The sequence below is a fragment of the Marmota marmota genome, unplaced genomic scaffold, assembly GCF_001458135.2.
Source record: "Marmota marmota marmota unplaced genomic scaffold, marMar, whole genome shotgun sequence".
Taxonomy (NCBI): domain Eukaryota; kingdom Metazoa; phylum Chordata; class Mammalia; order Rodentia; family Sciuridae; genus Marmota; species Marmota marmota.
Window position 1 is genome coordinate 51,090,502 of NW_026000229.1, and position 18,047 is coordinate 51,108,548.

An 18,047-nucleotide genomic window follows, 5' to 3' on the forward strand; every position below is an offset into this window, starting at 1 on the left:
TCAACAAATGGGCCAAAGACCTGAACAGACACCTTTCAGAGGAGGACATACAATCAATCAACAAGTACATGGAAAAATGCTCACCATCTCTAGCAGTCAGAGAAATGCAAATCAAAACCACCCTAAGATACCATCTCACTCCAGTAAGATTGGCAGCCATTATGAAGTCAAACAACAACAAGTGCTGGAGAGGATGTGGGGAAAAGGGTACTCTTGTACATTGCTGGTGGGACTGCAAACTGGTGCGGCCAATCTGGAAAGCAGTATGGAGATTCCTGGGAAAGCTGGGAATGGAACCACCATTTGACCCAGCTATTGCCCTTCTTGGACTTTTCCCTGAAGACCTTAAAAGAGCGTACTACAGGGATACTGCTACATCGATGTTCATAGCAGCACAATTCACAATTGCTAGACTGTGGAACCAACCCAGATGCCCTTCAATAGATGAATGGATTAAAAAAATGTGGCATTTATACACCATGGAGTATTACGCAGCACTAAAAAATGACAAAATCATAGAATTTGCAGGGAAATGGATGGCACTAGAGCAGATTATGCTTAGTGAAGCTAGCCAATCCCTAAAAAACAAATACCAAATGTCTTCTTTGATATAATGAGAGCAACTAAGAACAGAGCAGGGAGGAAGAGCAGGAAGAAAAGATTAACATTAAACAGATACATGAGGTGGGATGGAAAGGGAGAGAAAAGGGAAATTGCATGGTAATGGAGGGAAACCCTCATTGTTATAGAACATGAAGAGGTGCTGGTGGCCCCTCCCACATTCTTTTGAGCTGCGCATGGCCAGTTCAACCATCTGAACTGCAAATCAAATGTCTAAAGTCATTTGACTTTCCTTAATATTATTTTCTTTGAGGAATTGTTGTCCTGATGATCTTTTCAGTTGTAAAACATATGACTTCATTTTTCCAATGCAATTACAAAAACTTTATGTATTGGGTCTTTCTTGTGATCTTTATTCATTAGACTGAAACAAAGAAATTACTACACTAGTTTCCAGTAACCCTACAAACACAGACTTAGTGTTGAAATTGGATGGCAGGACTCTGTTATATGTTGTCGTCCAAAGGACTCAGAATATGATTATATTAACTTTTAAAAATATTATCATCTACATAAAAATATGAAGTCAACAGCTTTTTATAGAGAACTCAGCATGTCCCAGGGACTTGATTTGATGATTATAAATGAGTTTTGGGGAAAAAAAATTAAAAAGTGTTTCCTATAAAAAGTAAAAGAATTAAAAAATAAATAAATAATAAAAATAAATGAATTTTAGAGGCTAAGCAGTGTCTGTTCCCTCAATTCACTATCTTTCTACAAGATTGAGCATCTGAGTTAAAGGACAAAAATATTCTTTCTTTACTATGAGGCAAGACTGTGCAGCCCATTATTTAGTCAGTCAGTATTTGCTAGCTAGTAAATCAGCCAATAAACCTGATAATAGACCAGGTGCTTCTCTTTAAGGAAAAGATAAGACACACATGCACAAATTTGGTTTAAATTAAACTTTGGAAACATTTGCCATTTACATTTGAATACTTCATAAAATGTTCAGTCATATTATGGCTTTCTGTATAGTGAAAAATGCCATTTCTGTATGATCCCATTACAGAATGACAGAAACCTGATATGATAGCATTTGGGCCTTGACATTTTGGGGGGGGGGGCAGGGGAACCCAGGCCATTAGAGATTTATTTTTTATTTATGTTTTATTTCACAAGAAAACATATGACCAAGAGTAGTCTTGAAAGTTGTGACATAATAATCAAAGAAACCATGAGACATCTCCACAATTGAATCTGGTATTAATATATTTCTATCAAAGTTGTGCTGGCATAAGAAATTAAATATATATGAAAAGAATGCATATTTCCATGTTCTTTAGAATTAGAAAAGAAATTTACATGCAGTGAAAAGCCAAAAATATGTAAATTCAATCTAGTAACTTTCCTGAATGTGGATGGGGTGTCCAGACTCCATGATTATAGAAGAATTATAGAAGAATGTGTAACTGGAAACCAAAGCAATAGACTACGTGAGGCCACTCATTTGAAATAGTACAGGATGCTCCTGCCTTATAATAATTCTATCAGGACTGTTGATAAAAATCCAGGCACTATCCTGCCTAGAACCTCAGTAATCCTCAGCATGGCTGGAGATAATCCAAGTCTTTCAACTCTGGGAAGATTCATAATTAAATGTAGACATGTTAGACGACTCATTTCAATTTATTTTAATGAAAAGAAACCCACGTATATTTAGTATTTTAACTTCTTGTCTTATTTAAGGAAATTTGTTCTGTTAGAGAACTGGATCAGTCTTGTAATTACAGTATTAAAATGTCTGATTCAGTAATTGATTTAGACTCATGGTTTTAAGTTGAAATCGAACTAAGGTTATAAATAGCATGAACTGACAAAGAGCTGACGAATCATCATTTTATAGCAGGTATGGTAGTGCACACCTGTAATCCCAGCTACTTGGGAAGCTGAAGCAAGAGAATCACAGGGTCAAGCCCAGTCTGGGCAACTTATTGAAATCTAAAAATAAAATAAAAAGAGCTGGAGCAGTAATTCAGTGGTACAGAACTTGCTTAACATATGCTAGACCCTGGGTTCGATCCCTGGTACTACAAATAAATAAGTAGTCACCATACATAAGTTTAACTTATTGTATTTGAAAGAATAATTTGAGCACTTGAGAAAATTAGTGAGTTAGACAACTAAAACATTTAAAAGAAATCAAATACTATGTAAAATTAATAATTTGGTTTAAAGTATTCTAAGATCTTTAATTATGAAATTAAATATTATTTAAAGACCAGTTTAAGAAGTGATTGCTCATATTAGCTAATCTGATAATAAAAATTATAAGTCAAATTTAAAAGGAAAGAACACAGTATTTTAATTTATAATTTTAACCTATCAAATATTAGTTTTAAAATTGATGTTATCTTCTGATTATGTACTTTCTATACAAGAAAGTGAAGGCAAAAATCTCCAAAGGTAACAAGACATTTACAATTGATAATAATAGTAAAATAAGTATTTTTTATTTTATTTTATTTCACAAGAAAACATATGACCAATTGTTATCTTAATCATTTCTGCAATTGAAGTGTAAACCGTGTTTTATTTTAATGTACAGTTACTTAAATATAATGTCTGGGGTCTGTGTGGAAAAATAAGAATATTACCTGTTACCCTTACTAGCATTGCCACCACTAATGGCCTCTGTGGGAATTTGAGGGAAGTGTAGTATTTGTCTTGCCACATGTTAAGACTATATGGCTGTCCTATGGAGTGGGTATTGGAAAGTCTGAAGCCCAGCTCACATGAGATCTCACAAGCAATGTACCCCAACCCCTCTCCTTCCTACATTATTCACAATCCCTTCTCAATTCACTCCTCACCCCATCTCCATCCAAATTCCTTTTTATCCCACCCAATGCTGGGGATGAAACTCAGGGCCTTATGAATGCCAGGCAAGTGCTGCATCCTGAGCCCCCATATCTCGTTTTTAGCATTAGAGATACTACTCTCAGGGATCTCCTCCATATACCAAAACATCTATTTGGATAATAGCTATTGCTATGGACTGGATTGTGATGTTACATTCCCCCTGCTCAAATTTTTGTGGTGAAGCCCTAATCCCCACTATGATGGTATTTGGAGATAGGCCTTTGGGAGGTAATTAGGTTTAGATGAAGTCATGGAATAGGGGTGTGTGATGGGATTAGTACCTTTAGAAGAAAAGACACTAGAGAGCTTGCTTCCTTACTCTCTCTCTCTGCCATTGGGAACACAGAAGGTGGCTATCTGCAAGCCAGGCAGAGCCCATACCAAGGACCTGAACTGATCTGCACCTTGATCTTGGATTTCTTAGCCTTGGAACTGTGAAATGAATTCCTGTTGTTTAACCCCTCCCCCATCTGTGATATTTTGTTACAACCGCCCAAGAAGACTGGGAAGGCCTAAGAATAATGTGTTGATTAAAAAAGACAGAAAAGTAAGATATCAGTTGTAACTAGGATTGTTCTTTCTAATTATTTCAATAATTAACTAAATGACCCAGAGGCAATGAAGATACTACATGTTTTTTTCTAAATATACTTTCAGATAGAAGATCATCTACCAGACAATTTAACAATAAGTAGGGGATCTTTTCCAGATCAAACAAAAGAAAAATCTCAAAGCTGTCGATTGGACTATGCAGTAAACAGCAATGATGGCTCCAATTTTCATTCCCTCCTGTGATCATGTACCTTTGCCCTCCCATCATTGATAGATTAGCCTGAAATGAACCCCCTTGTACCTTGACATGAGCTTAGCTATGCCCTGTGACTTGCTTTGGCCAATGCAGTTTTTCATTGATAGAACTGAAGCAGTTAGGTTCCACCAGCTTTGAATCAGCCTGCAGCAAGCTACCCCAGACACATGAGCAAACCTCACAAAGACCAGTAGAGCCACCTAGCTGACCTCCAGATGGCACAAATGCATGAAATATTAGCATCAATTGACCCAGACCACAAATGGAACAATGGGTGCTCTACTTGGTCATTTTAGAAGCAATGGACGATGTTTCTTGGCATGTTCTGATCAAAAGACTTGCACAAAGAGAGCTGGAGCTGGTATAAGCTTGAACTACTATGAAAACAGTATTTGGTGTCTGACTTGGTTGCTTGCAGGACTGTTTATCAAAACAAATGATGATGGCCTTCGATTCCTACAGAGTTATTTGAAAGTACTCCTTATATGATATTCCTCTTCTGTTCTACATAAAATCGTCTTTGACATGGGCTAATTATCATTCTGTCAAGAATATAGCCACATTAACACCTTGTATCTTGAAAAACAATTGTGTCCTCAGATCATCATTACAGACCTGTGAGGCCATAGTAATGATGTGTCTTTCAAGGGCTAAAGAAGGGACTCATCCCAACAATGTGTTACATCCTAGAAGTGGTTTTTTTGCTATTTAAATTGGACCTAACCAAGCCCCAAATAACAGTGCCTGATGGACACTCTCCTTCTACTCCCAGATAAGAGAGAAGAAAGCCTAATAGATCTCACATCTCTAATTCCTGTGATTTGGATTCCAGTAATGAAATGAGAAAGAAGCTCTGTGAATCATTTTTAATCTAAGCTTTTTCTCTGAAGAAATGTCCCTGAGGAGTTAATGTCATGTCACTAAGTAATTAGATCTCCATTGCTTAGCAAAAATTCTTCACCAAAGGCAGGGTAATTCTATTAGAAAATGAAACCATGATATTGTACAGTTCTGAGGCTACTAAATTTGTATTTAATTATCCAGGTAATGTAATTATATAATCATCTCTGATCTGATATCAAGAGGAAAAGTTCTTGGTGGTTTTTTTTTTTTTTTGCAAGGTTTTGTGAAAAGCCCATGCAATTAATATGACACACTTAATTACTAAAATGTAAAGATATCTTTGCAAGACTATATTCCCTTCCAAGCATACACTATATTAGCTGCTTAGATCTTTACCATTACTAATGTATTTGTGCCTTCTTATCTTATAACGACCTATCATAATAATTAGCTTCATGATAAAACAAAGACCTTAGCACTATATCACAAAACTTTGGTTCTGCACATTATTCCACAGAAAATCAAGCAAGAATGAGGACTCAGGAAAAAATTTACATTCCCTTAAATGCTCATAAGAAATGTTGTTAAAATTTATCCGAATCAAAAAATTTACCTGAAGTACACACTTCCAAATTTTTTATAAATGTCACCAAAATAAGTTTATTACTTTATAACTTACACCCCCCCCTATACAAATACAGACTTTTGAAAGTTCCTAAAACAATAAATTGAATTCTTAGGGCCAATATGTTTTCCACTTCAAAATAGCCATTTAAATTCGCCTACAGACAGGCTTCCTTTTCCTGTTTTTAACTGTAAAACTTGCCAAACTCTCCTGTTATCATTTTTGAAACTAAGTGGACCCACTGAAAATTTTGCTGGAAGTCAGAAACTATTCTCCTGTGATGTCTCTCCTCACTTGTTTATCCTTTTGGCCAATAGCTGTGCAGACTATTTTGTTGCCCAGCATGGGTAGAAGCTGAATGTGTGGTTGTTATTATTTAACATTGTTTGAGATCTTGTTCCTGGAGAGTGAACATTTCAAGATAAGTGAGCTGGAAATGCAGGGGGTAGGCCTGTGTCATTTGCTAGTGGGAACACTGAGGAAGGGAGCAATTCTGTGACTAAGGTGGGACCAGAATGCATCTTTTTTATAGTCAGAATAGGAACCTGCTGGCATAGTGCTTGGGAAATGAATTTGTTTTCTAGTGCTGTGAAACAAATTGTTACAAACGTAGTGGTTTAAAACAACCCAAATTTATTAGTCATGGTTTCTATAGGTCAGAGTGTCAGCTGAGACTACAGCTCTGATTGAGAGCTCGGGGTCCTCTCCAAGTTCATGTCCTTGTGGTCCCCATTTTCCTCTGGCTGTTTTGTGGGGTCCAGTCACAGCAACTAGTGGCCATTCACAGTTCCTTGCCATGTGTTCACAACCTGGTTACTTTCCTCCAAGCCAGGTGGAGTGTGACTGCTTCCCTTTTATGTGATCAGCTAGGGGAAAAAAATATTTTTTTTAAAGACTGAAGTGGTTAGGTTAGACCCAACTAGATAATCCCCCTATGTTAAGGTCAACTGATATAATTATCAATTAAATATGCCAATTTCCTCCAAGGTAATACCTATATTAGTGTACATCAAATAACTGGGCAAAAGTTATATACATTTCCAGAGTCATCCCTTAGTATATGGGAGATTGGTTCCAGGATTCTCCAAGGAGATCAAAATCTAAGATACTCAATCTCTTATATAAAATTGCATAACATTTGTGTATAACCTATACAATCCTCCCATATGCTTTAAGTCATCTCTAGATTACCTATAATATCTGATACAATGTAAATGCTATGAAAATGAAAGTATTGTTATACTGTATTTTATAGGCAAAAAAGGAAAAGTCTGTACTTTCAATACAGATGCAATTTTTGAAAAAATATTTTTGATTCACAATTGGGTAAATACACGGATGTAGAACACATGGATACAGAGAGGCTATTATGCACACACACACACACACACACAACACAACACATATATACCAAGATGGGATTCTTGGGGGCCATATTAAAATTCTGGATATATGCTAGGTATATATCCAACTATATTAATATACAAATATATGAAATTGGTATTTTCAAGAAACATCTTTATTCCCATGTTTATTGCAGCACTATTCATGATAGCCAAGATATGGAAGCAACCTAAATGTCCAATGGTGAATGAGCCAATGGAGAAAATGTGGTCTATATACACAATGTAATATTATTCATAAAAAAGAATGAGATCCTCTCATTTACTGCAACATGGATGGAATGGGAAGACATCGTGGTAAGTGAAGTCAGGCACATAAAAATGAATACTGCATGTTCTCACTTATACATGGAAGATACAAAGCTGGTCTCATGGAAATAGTAGAATAGTGGTTTCCAGGGGCTGGGAAAGGTGTATGGGTTGTGGGGATGGAGAGAGGATGGTTAACAAATATAGGGGTGGCAGTTAGATAGTAGGAATGATTTCTAATGTTCTATGCATAGCAGGGTAAACATGGTGGACAACAATTAAGTATATTTCAAAATAGCTAGTGAAGAGGATTTTGAATATTCCCAACAGATAGACATGATAAATGTCTGAGGAGATGGATATGCCACCCTGATCTGATCCTTGTACTTTGTACCATGTATTGCATTATCACATTACATCCTATAAATATATACAATTACTATATATCAATAATAAAGAAAGAAATTTTCATTCCACCCACCACAGGGGACCTGCCAGGGCATTTGGAACTGCTGTGGCACCTGAAACCCTCTCATGAGAAATACATTCCTTTGGCTTTAAGCTTCATATTTCTGAGTCTTATAAAATAGAAACAACTACTACAGCTACTTCTGTAATACCAATTTGGAGTACATGTTGTTTGCCAGGCACTATATACCATCCTCTTTAACCTCAGCAATGCTTTGAGCAAAGAGTCGTTATCCCGGATTTATAAATGTGGAAACTGAGAATCAGTGAGAGAAACTTGCTTGGAGTCACACAACTATTCATGAGTGGGGTTGGTGTCAGGGCTATCTGACACCAGAGTACTGGTTTTTCTCACCATACTACTCTGTCTATATCAGTTAGCATTTTGACAAAATAATAATAATAATAATAATAATAATAATAATAATATCTTCAAAGAGGTATAATCAAAAAGAGCTTAATTAAGAGATAATTTGTAGAAATGTGGATGATTTAAGGAAATTAACAATAGTAGCAGGTACCTGTGGGCTAGGAGTAGCAAGAAACCTTGACCATCTAGAGGTCTGGAGGGACAAAGAGAAGGGATGAAGATAATGGCATTAGAGAAAGCCACCGTCAAAGAAGAACCAGAGTTGACCACATCCTGGTCCTTCATGGAGAAGGGTTGAAATACATAACCTGGTTTTCCCTTCAACTTCCAAGCTCCTACTAGTACTTTCGATTGCACAAAACCGTTATGGAAGCCGGGAGCAAGAGAGTCCAGGTGATTCCATCCTCTGGCGTCAGCCTCCAGGGCACCAAGCCAGGCAGAGTGGGATGAAGGATGGGTTTAGAAAGACAAGTCGGGAAACAAGTAGAATAATTCCTAAAAACACAGGTACGCCTGCAGGGGCATCACTTGGCAAGCTTCTTGGGGCCAAGTCTGTTTTATAATTTTTATCTTCATGTAAATTACACAAATACTTGAGTTGTCAGTGGTTAACATCTTGGCAGTTAAACCTGGGAGACTTAAAACAACAAAAATTTATTTTCTCACTCTTCTGGAGACTGGAAGTCCAAGATCAAGGTGTCAACAGGTTTGTTTTGTTTTATTGGAGCTCACTCTCCTTGGCTTAGCAGATAGCTGCTTTCCTTTTTTTCTCCTCCAGCACTGGGGATTGAATCAGGGGTGATCTATCACTGAGGCTTTTTAAAAATTATTTATTAGTTAAACATGACAGTACAATGATCTTGACATATCATACATTTGAATCAAATGGGGTATAATTTCTCATTTTTCTGAGTGTACAGGTTGCAGAATCACATTGGTTATACAGTCATGTATATACATACAGCAATACTAGTGTCTATTTTATTCTAGGGTCTCACTAAATTGCCTAGGCTGGCCTTGGACTTGTCATCCTCCTGCCTCAGCCTCCTAAGTAGCTGGGATTACAGGCATACATCATCATGCCCAGCTTGATGGCTACCTTCCTGCTGTGTAGGAAGGTTTTTCTCTGTGCCCAAGCAGCCTTGCTATCTCTGTGTGGCCAAATTTCCTCTCAAGGGGAACAGAACTCTTGGGCTAGGGCCCACCCACATGGTATCATCTTAACTTAATCACCTCTTTAAATGCCTATCTCCAAATGCAGTCTTATTCTGAGGTACTGGTATGGTTAGGGCGTCAAAATATGAATTTTCTGGGAGGGTCAGGGAGGTCAACAAATTCATCCTGTATCAACAGAGTTGGCTTATGAGACCAATTTCTAAACAGCTAAAAGGAAATGGAAAGGTAAGTTGGAACCGGAGGAGAGGAAGAAGAAGGAAATGTTGACAGTATTTTATCCAAGAGGACACTTCTGAGGTATGCACTCTCTCCCTGCCATGACAGTATTCAGGCTCTGGTGGGGTTGGGACAAGGAGACACCAGGAAGAAGAACCCTAACAGGTGGGGATGCTTTTTTTTCTTTTTTTTTTATATATATAATTTTGTCTAGTGACATAGACCCCACGGAAATAGAGAACAAGAATTTGAACTAGTTTTCCTAAAACAAGAATGCCTTCTGGGGCTGGGTTGTGGCTCAGTGGTAGAGCATTTGCCTAGCATGTGTGAGTGAGGCACTGGGTTTGATCCTCAGCACCGCATATAAATAAATGAACAAAATAAAGGTCCATCAACATCTAAAATAATAATAATAATAATTTTTAAAAATGCCTTCTGACATAGGATGGGCCCAGAAATCACAAAAACCAAAGGGTAGCAAATCCACTTGTGAAAATAAAAACAGAATCAAGTACCTCCACAGTGCTTCTTGCCTCTTCCTACACACTGACTGCTATGAATCATTAAAAAACAAACAAATATAGAGACTTGGGCTCCATCCCTGGAGATACTGACAGAGTAAGTATAGAGTAAGTCTTGTAAAATTCCACAGATGCTTCCAATGTCCCACCAGAGGAGAGTCACTGGTGGGTCTTCTTCGTATAGTGGATAGTTTATAAGCGCCATCTAACATAAAGACTTCAACTTTAAGAACTCAGAGAAAAGCAGCAACTGAAAAGCACATGGATTTTCCCTTACATGCCTCTCCTCACACATAAGACCTGGAGGACATATGACCAGAAGACTTACAGCAGGAACCTACCTTCCTGTCACTGGCGCCTGCCTCCCTGGGTGAGTATTGCCATACCAACTGTGAGAGGCTGGTGTTTCAGGGATACATTTTATATGTCCTGATTCTAGCATCAAGCTGACAATTTCACCTAGTACTCAACCAAAGGATAGCAATTCCTGTTCCAGTCCTGAGGAGGAGATTGGCTAGATTAGGCTTCTTCTAAAACTGTTGGAATCCAATAGATTTTAAGGGCATGGGGCTTTTTCCTTGAAACTGTAGAGAAATCCCTAGGCAAGATAAGATCCCACTATATTAATTCCAAATACCCTGTTTTAAAAGGGTGGTGGTGGGGATATGTGCACTGGTTTAACCTGAGTCTTCTAAACCATTCAACATTGCACCAATACTGTGTTTACCAAGTGCCTACCGTGTAGCAGAACCACATGAAGGAGACACAGAATTCCTTGCCTGCATAGGGGTTGCAGTCTAGTTGTAGAGAAAGAGGTGATAAGGAAGGAATATGTTGTATACAACCTTGTGATCAATGCCATGGTTTTGGGAGAGAGACAACAATAAAAGTGCACTGGGGAGACAGGCACGGTGATGCATGCCTGAAATTCCAGCGATTCTAGAGGCTAAGACAGGAGGATTGTACAATGGAAGCCAACCTCTAAAACTTGGAGAAACCCTGCCTCAAAATGAAAAATAAAAAGGATTGGGGAAGTCGCCCAGTGGTAAAGTGTGCCCCTGGGTTCAATAACCAGTACCAAAGAGAAAAAAGTGCACTGGAAGTGGTCAAGGGTAGAAGGAAGAAAGAGGAGGGTCATGGCCTCATGGAAGCCAGTCCAGAAAGTGCTTCAAGGACAAAATGCTAACTAAACATCAGATGCTAACTAATGTGAGTTTTAGGAGCTGACCCCTGGATGAGGCAGCAGGGAGGTCATAATGACCTTGACAGAGGCGATTCTGAAGGAGCAGCAGGAGTGAGGGCACCTGGCTGAAAGGGGTGAGGGGTGGAGACACAGAATATAGACAACTTTTAGAGGGAAACTGCACTTTCAAAATACAGCTTTAACTCAAGATTGGGCCATCAGCACATGGGCAATGACGTGTGAAGGAGAAGAGGTCAGTTTGCTGATTAAAAAGGGCAGAGCCAGAGAAGGCATGTTGACCTTGTGCCTCACCTTCCCACTCCCTTTCTGGGGCCCTTGCCACAGCTCCTTCCTCTTCTGGGTCTAGTGATGCTTTGCTTTCCAATCCTCCTTGATAGGGTTACTAACAAAGCACAAGTCATTTCCTCTCAGAGGGAGAGAAGAAAATTTCACTGGGAGTCTTATTTCAAAATGGGACACAGGAGCCTTTGTCTCTGACTTTGCAGGAAGGTCTCACATTTGGGGCAGGGAGGACAGGCTTTCCTGGGTCGAGGAACCCTCCCACTGACCCCTTGGATCAGCGGGATAGGCAGCAGTCCACTCAGCCTATGGATGAAGTGTGGCTACTAAATACTAAAGCAAGTCTTAAAGAGTTTCTTAAAAAAGGAAAATCAAAATGAGCCCAGAGAGGAACAACCTCCATGGCTTCTGGCCTGAGTGACGAAAGGAGTTAGCAGGCCTGACTCTGTTCCTGTGAGAGGAGGTATGCTCTAGGGCCTCAAAGAATGCCCCAATTTATACAACTCACTTCAACAGCATTAAGCCTGAATGGCATTTGGTGGCAGATAAAGTCTCTCTGTGTCACACAGCGGAGGGCTGTGCAGCCAGATCTTGTTTAGAATTACATTTAAAACCTGGAAATCAAATGATGTGTCCAGATAACTTCTGTGGTAAACCCCAAACCAGTTATGCTTCAGGTTAAGCCTCTGCATTTCTAAACAACATGCCTTTATTCTCTCCAGGCCAATACTCGGACCTTCCTGCCAGCAATATCAAATAGCAAGGGGCTGAATGTGCCCTCTGTGTGTGCATTAAAGGATCAACGGCCGACGGAGGCCCTGCCTCTCTGCTGAGAAAAATCTCCATCTTTGATATGTCTCCTCAACACATATATCAACTTGGTTCCTTCCTCTTGGTTTCTTGAGTTATTTTCTAATATCTAAAATTTTATAAAGGAACAAATAAAAAGTATACAAACCTAAAACATTAAACACCCTGCAAAAAGAACTAATTTTCTGGATTCCTTTTCTTCATTCACCTCCATTGAAAAGATGTTTACTGGTCATTGAATAGTGTCCTTTTATGATTTATCTTGCTTCTCAGAATCTCAGACAATCAGTGCTCTAGAAAATTTGACAGTTGTCCTGGTGGCTCTTTAGGGCAAAAAAAAAAAAAGCCAATCCTGGCATTGAAGATAGAAAATGAATGAAATGTCCCTGGGTTATTTAATCCTCATTGTATTGGTAAGGAAACCAGGGTCTACAAAACAATGCAGTGTCATAAGCAAGCTTGGAGGCCATGTCCTTGAGGTGGCCTGCACAGATGCACATTTTCCTGCAGGAAAATCCCCTTTACTCCAGGAGTTGTTCTGATCCTCTTTTTCGCCTCCCATAAAGGAGTCTATTCTGTTAGACCCATGAGCTTAAGGCCACATAACTTCTCATAAGCAACTACCTTGATTTCCTTTGGGTAGTGGGGTCAGTTTGCATTTAAGGTCAGAGCTCATAAATAAGATGCTAAGATTTCCTACTGCACATGTTTTTCCAAAGCACTGTCTGCTGTAGATAGGGAGATGTGTAAGCTAGCATATTCTAGTCCACTGGGGCAGGGACATACCCTCTGTAGAAGTCCATTAGGCATCATTTTATTACTTTAGAAGCAACAGAAAGTTTTTTTTTCATGTAAAAAAATGTTATGGTAGATTCTCTTTCTAAAAGAGTCATTTAAATATTACTGGTCACGTCACATTGTAGTTGTTTGGAAATAATTATATCCATATCACAGACAGTAAATAATAGATGTGCGTTCGCTAACGTTTTATTCATGTTCTGTTTTAATATGGCAAACTTAGAAGTAATTTAATCTCCCAGTAAATTGAAGTGGTAGGGGGTTCTTCACACAGAAAACTGCAAGTTATTAATTCTGGGCCGTCTTCATCTTGTACAATTAGTCACTGTTTGCAGCTGGAAATGTTTTATTAATTTTCCATAGCAGTTGATTTTCCACAGTTTTCTCAGTTTAAATTAAGCAGTAAGAGCTCCTGTTTCTTCTTAAATAAATTTTCTTTCCACAAAAATACATGCCTCTGGCTATGTCAATTTTCCCATTTGATTAAAGTGCCAGCAGGCAATTAATAACTTAATGCATTTTAAAGTACTTTTGGAAAAAGTAATTTGAATAGCCAAACTTGTGTATTTGAATTGATTGTTGCAGAAGATTTAATAGGCATTGGAAAATCCTAGAACCTTGGAAAGGACAAAAGGAGCCCAGCAACCATGTCTGGAGGACCATGGGGTAGATCTCTTGAAAGGCCCACAGCTGGCACTCACACTTGGGAAGGAAGATGATTGCCACTTTGCACAAGGCGAAAGAAAGAAAAGGCAACCTCAGAATAACCTTCAGTGGGGGATATGTGGAATACTCTAGGCTTCAGGGGTGAGATCTGAGTAGGAAAGCAGTCCAGGGAAGACCATTTAAAAAACAAGCAGACAGCATGGGTGAACTGTGATGATGTTACATAGGTGCAATGAGCCAACCAGAAGGTGACAGACACCCTTGAGGAACAGTATGAGGAACGAACAGTAGTAAAACTCATGAAGACAGAAAGTAGAATAGTGATTGCCAGGGGCTGAGAGGAGAGGAGAAGAAGGAGTTGTTGCTTAACAGAGATAGAGTTTCAGTTTGGGGAGATAAAAAGTTGTAGAGACTAATAGTGGTGAAGGTTGTACAACAAGGTTATATTTAATGTCTTCGAATTATAGGCTCATAAAGGGTTAACAGGTAAAGTCTTATGCAGTGCATGTTTTACCAAATTAAAAAAAAAAAAAAAAAAAAGCAAAAAGTTTTTTCCAAGTTCAAAATATCTAAGTGACAACAGGGTGGATCCTCTGGTACAAAGCTCCATATTTCCCTGAGTCTTCCAGTAGGAGCCATGATCAAGTTCCATCGGAGCCAAACTGTCAAACAGCGCATGGAGGGGATGAAGGGACATCACCTCACCTATGCATCAGTGGGATAAAGGCCACAGTCAAGAAAGGCAACCAGAGCTCAAAAACACAACCCATCAGTGTTATTCAACCCAGAAGGTCACCCTGGAGAAAGATGGTGTGCTTCTTCATTTTGAAGATGACTCAGTGGTCATAGTAAACACCAAAGGCAAATTGAAAGGTCCTGCCTCTCATCACGGTGCAATAGTGTGTATACCTGTAGCCCAGGATTGCATCCAACACCAGCAGCACTGTGTAACTCTCCAGTGCATTTGTAAAACAAGCAAAATCCTATCCTATGGAAAATTATTTGCTAAAAAATAGTAATGAGGGCATTCAGAACTTTTGTTTTGTTTTATTGGTACTGGGGATTGAACCCAGGGGTGATTTACCACTGAGCTACATACCCAGACTTTTTTTTTTTTTTGGTACCAGCGATTAAACCTAGGGGTGCTTAACCATGGAGTCACACCCCCAGTCCTTTTTATTTTTTATTTAGAGACAGGGTTTTGCTAAGTTGCCGAGGCCAGCTTGGAACTTGGGATCCTTCTGCCTCAGTATCCCTGAGTAGCTGGGATTATAGGTGTGTATCACCACATCCAGCCTGTTTCTTTAAAAAAAACAAAAAACCATGCATTAGATCTGGAGGATGTTAAGTGAAATCAGTCAATTGCAGAAAGACCAAAACTACATAGTCTCACTCTTACATGGAAGCTAGAAAGTTGATTTCAAAGAAGTAGAGGGTAGAACACTGGCTACCGGAGCCTGGGATGGAGAGAGGATGGACAGGACGAAAGATTTCTAATTTCTATAGCACAGTAGAGTAACTATGGTTGAAAATAATTGAATATTTCAAAATAGCTAGTGGAAAAGATTTTAAATATTCCCTCTACAAAGAAATGATAAATGTCTGAGGATAAGGATATGTCAATCACCCTGATATGATTGGTATACATTATATACATGTACTGAAATATCACACTGTATCCCATAACTATATACAATTATAGTACACAATATATAATAGTATACAATATACAATTACTTTGTCAGTCAATAAATATATATGTGTATATATATGTGTATGTGTGTGAATGTTTATATATATATATAAAACATGCACACCCCAAAATAGGAAAACCTGCCATAATATTATCTATAGTTGGAATTAGTGGCTCTGTCTTGTAGTAACCTGCAGGTAACCAACTCAGGATTAGCCAACAGCCACTTCCCTCTGAAGAACATTCTGACTGAGGGTCAGAACAAGCTGCAAGTTCAACACCACTAGCTGTGCTCGTGGATTCTGCTCCTACTGGTTCACGTATCCCTCCTGAGACTCAAGTAGAATGGCTCCCAAACCTGTTTATATCATGTTATTTTAATTATGCAATTTAATTAAATATTATGTAAGCTGATGAAAGGTGAGTTCACAAAGAAAAAGAGCTGTTGTTTCCAGAAAAATTAAGTTGAATGCCTTAGTATAATTTGGTAAAGGTGATCCCTAAAAAAAAATATCACAGTTGTACTAAGTACAAAGCACGATTAAAGCCAAGGGGGAATCGTGAAAATAAAAAAGGTGGGGTGAGGCTAGAGGACATGGAACCTTGAGTTTAGTTTGCTTTACAGGTATCTTTATGTTTTTACTCCACTAGAGAGAGACTGGAGCTGGAAATCATGGATGAGTTATTATGCTGTGTTTTAAGCCAATAAAGATGGCCGGAACCTTCCAGAGATTCATATGTAATCATATTCATATGCAATTCATATTCAATTGGGCTCACTATCTAATTGCACTGAATAAAAGAACTTTCACCAAACTTTTCAACACCCAAGGAGGAATAATCAATAATATAGATACATTCTTTGGCAAAGCCGATACATTGGCAGTAGAGGCTTAGCACAGTCTGTTGAGAAGGAGCCTGAAGCTGCATCTGAACTCAATGAGCAGGAGTCCAGAATCATTCATGTTCCCGGAAGTATAAGAGAAACAGGGAATACAGGGCCACATATTCACAATGACTAATTGTTATGGTTTAGATATGAGGTGTCCCCCCAAAGCTCCTGTTACTGCAGGAGTATTCAGAGGTGAAATGATTGTGAAAGCTGTGACCTAATCAGTCCCTCCTGGTTTGAATGGACTGACTGGGTGGTAACTGTAGGCAGGTGGGGTGAGGCTAGAGGACATGGGTCACTGGGGCGGGGTGTGGGGGGGTGTTCTGAAAGGCTGCTTCTTGCCTGCAGCCTGTTCCCCTCCTTAAGCTAGCAGCTGTCTTCTGCTGGGCCTTTCTCCCATGATATACTGTCTCACCTTAGGCCTAGAGCTTTAGAGTCAGCCATCTATGAACTGTGAGCCACCCACAAGCTTTTCTTCCTCTGAGTTGTTCTTATTGTGTATTTTGGTCACAGCAATGCAAAGGCTAACTAAAACACTGATCTAGAAAAAGACAGTTACACACAATGAAAAACCAAATATTTCAATTGCTGGTTTGTTTTTTTAATAACTCTTTGCCAGATCTAAACCCAAATGCCCAAATGGTTTTTATCCTCCCCAAATGGCATGAGTCATCCAAAGTACCCTTATTCCTCTTGCAATCTTAGAACCACCTACTCAGGACTAGAATGAGCTGACTCTGGCCTTGTGGGAGTGAGCCAGGTTTCACATGTCCTGCTGACCTTCCCTGGGGCTCCCTACTAGAGAACAATATTCACCCATCACCTTTCTAAAGAAATGTCAACCACTGACAATTTTGTTGGATTTCTTTTGCTCATTTATTGCTTCACTTGTCCACTTGCTGGAAGAAAATGTAAAGTGTTTTTTTAAAATGTTTTGCAGAATGACATCTTGTGTCTGCGAGATGCTGTTGGATTATTTTCTTAATACTGAGCTGGTATGTTCCTGGCATCCCTAATGTAGATATTGAGTCATGTCTGTGGTCCCAGGAGAGAAAAGAATGGTGGTGACTTGTGTTGTGGGTAGCAACTTTTCACACGTCTAACAGTGTAATGTGTACCAGATGAGGGCTCCGAGAGAAAATTGGCAGATGGGTTGCCTTGATTTTTTAAAAAATTCCTGAAATTATGGATTAGTGCCAGCACCAGCTTTGCTGAGAACCAGGATATGAGTTTAGTCCTTGCTGTGTTCATTGCCAAGCATCAGAATATCAGAATGGATTCATCTTCTAGAAACCTCTGAGAGGAAGGGGAATTTAAGACTGTCAAATCAGTTACCTCTTCAGGGGTTTGTTCTCATTTTATGTCTTGTTTCTTTGGCCGTTTAATTCAGGTGTGTTTTCTTGTTGTTGTTTGTAAATTTTTTGTAGAAGACAGGATCTATTAGACATAGCTTCATGGATCAACAGGTTTCCAAGTTCTAGATCTCTGGTAAACATCTATCCCAGATTTCTCCACCTTAAAATTTTATATATATATATATATA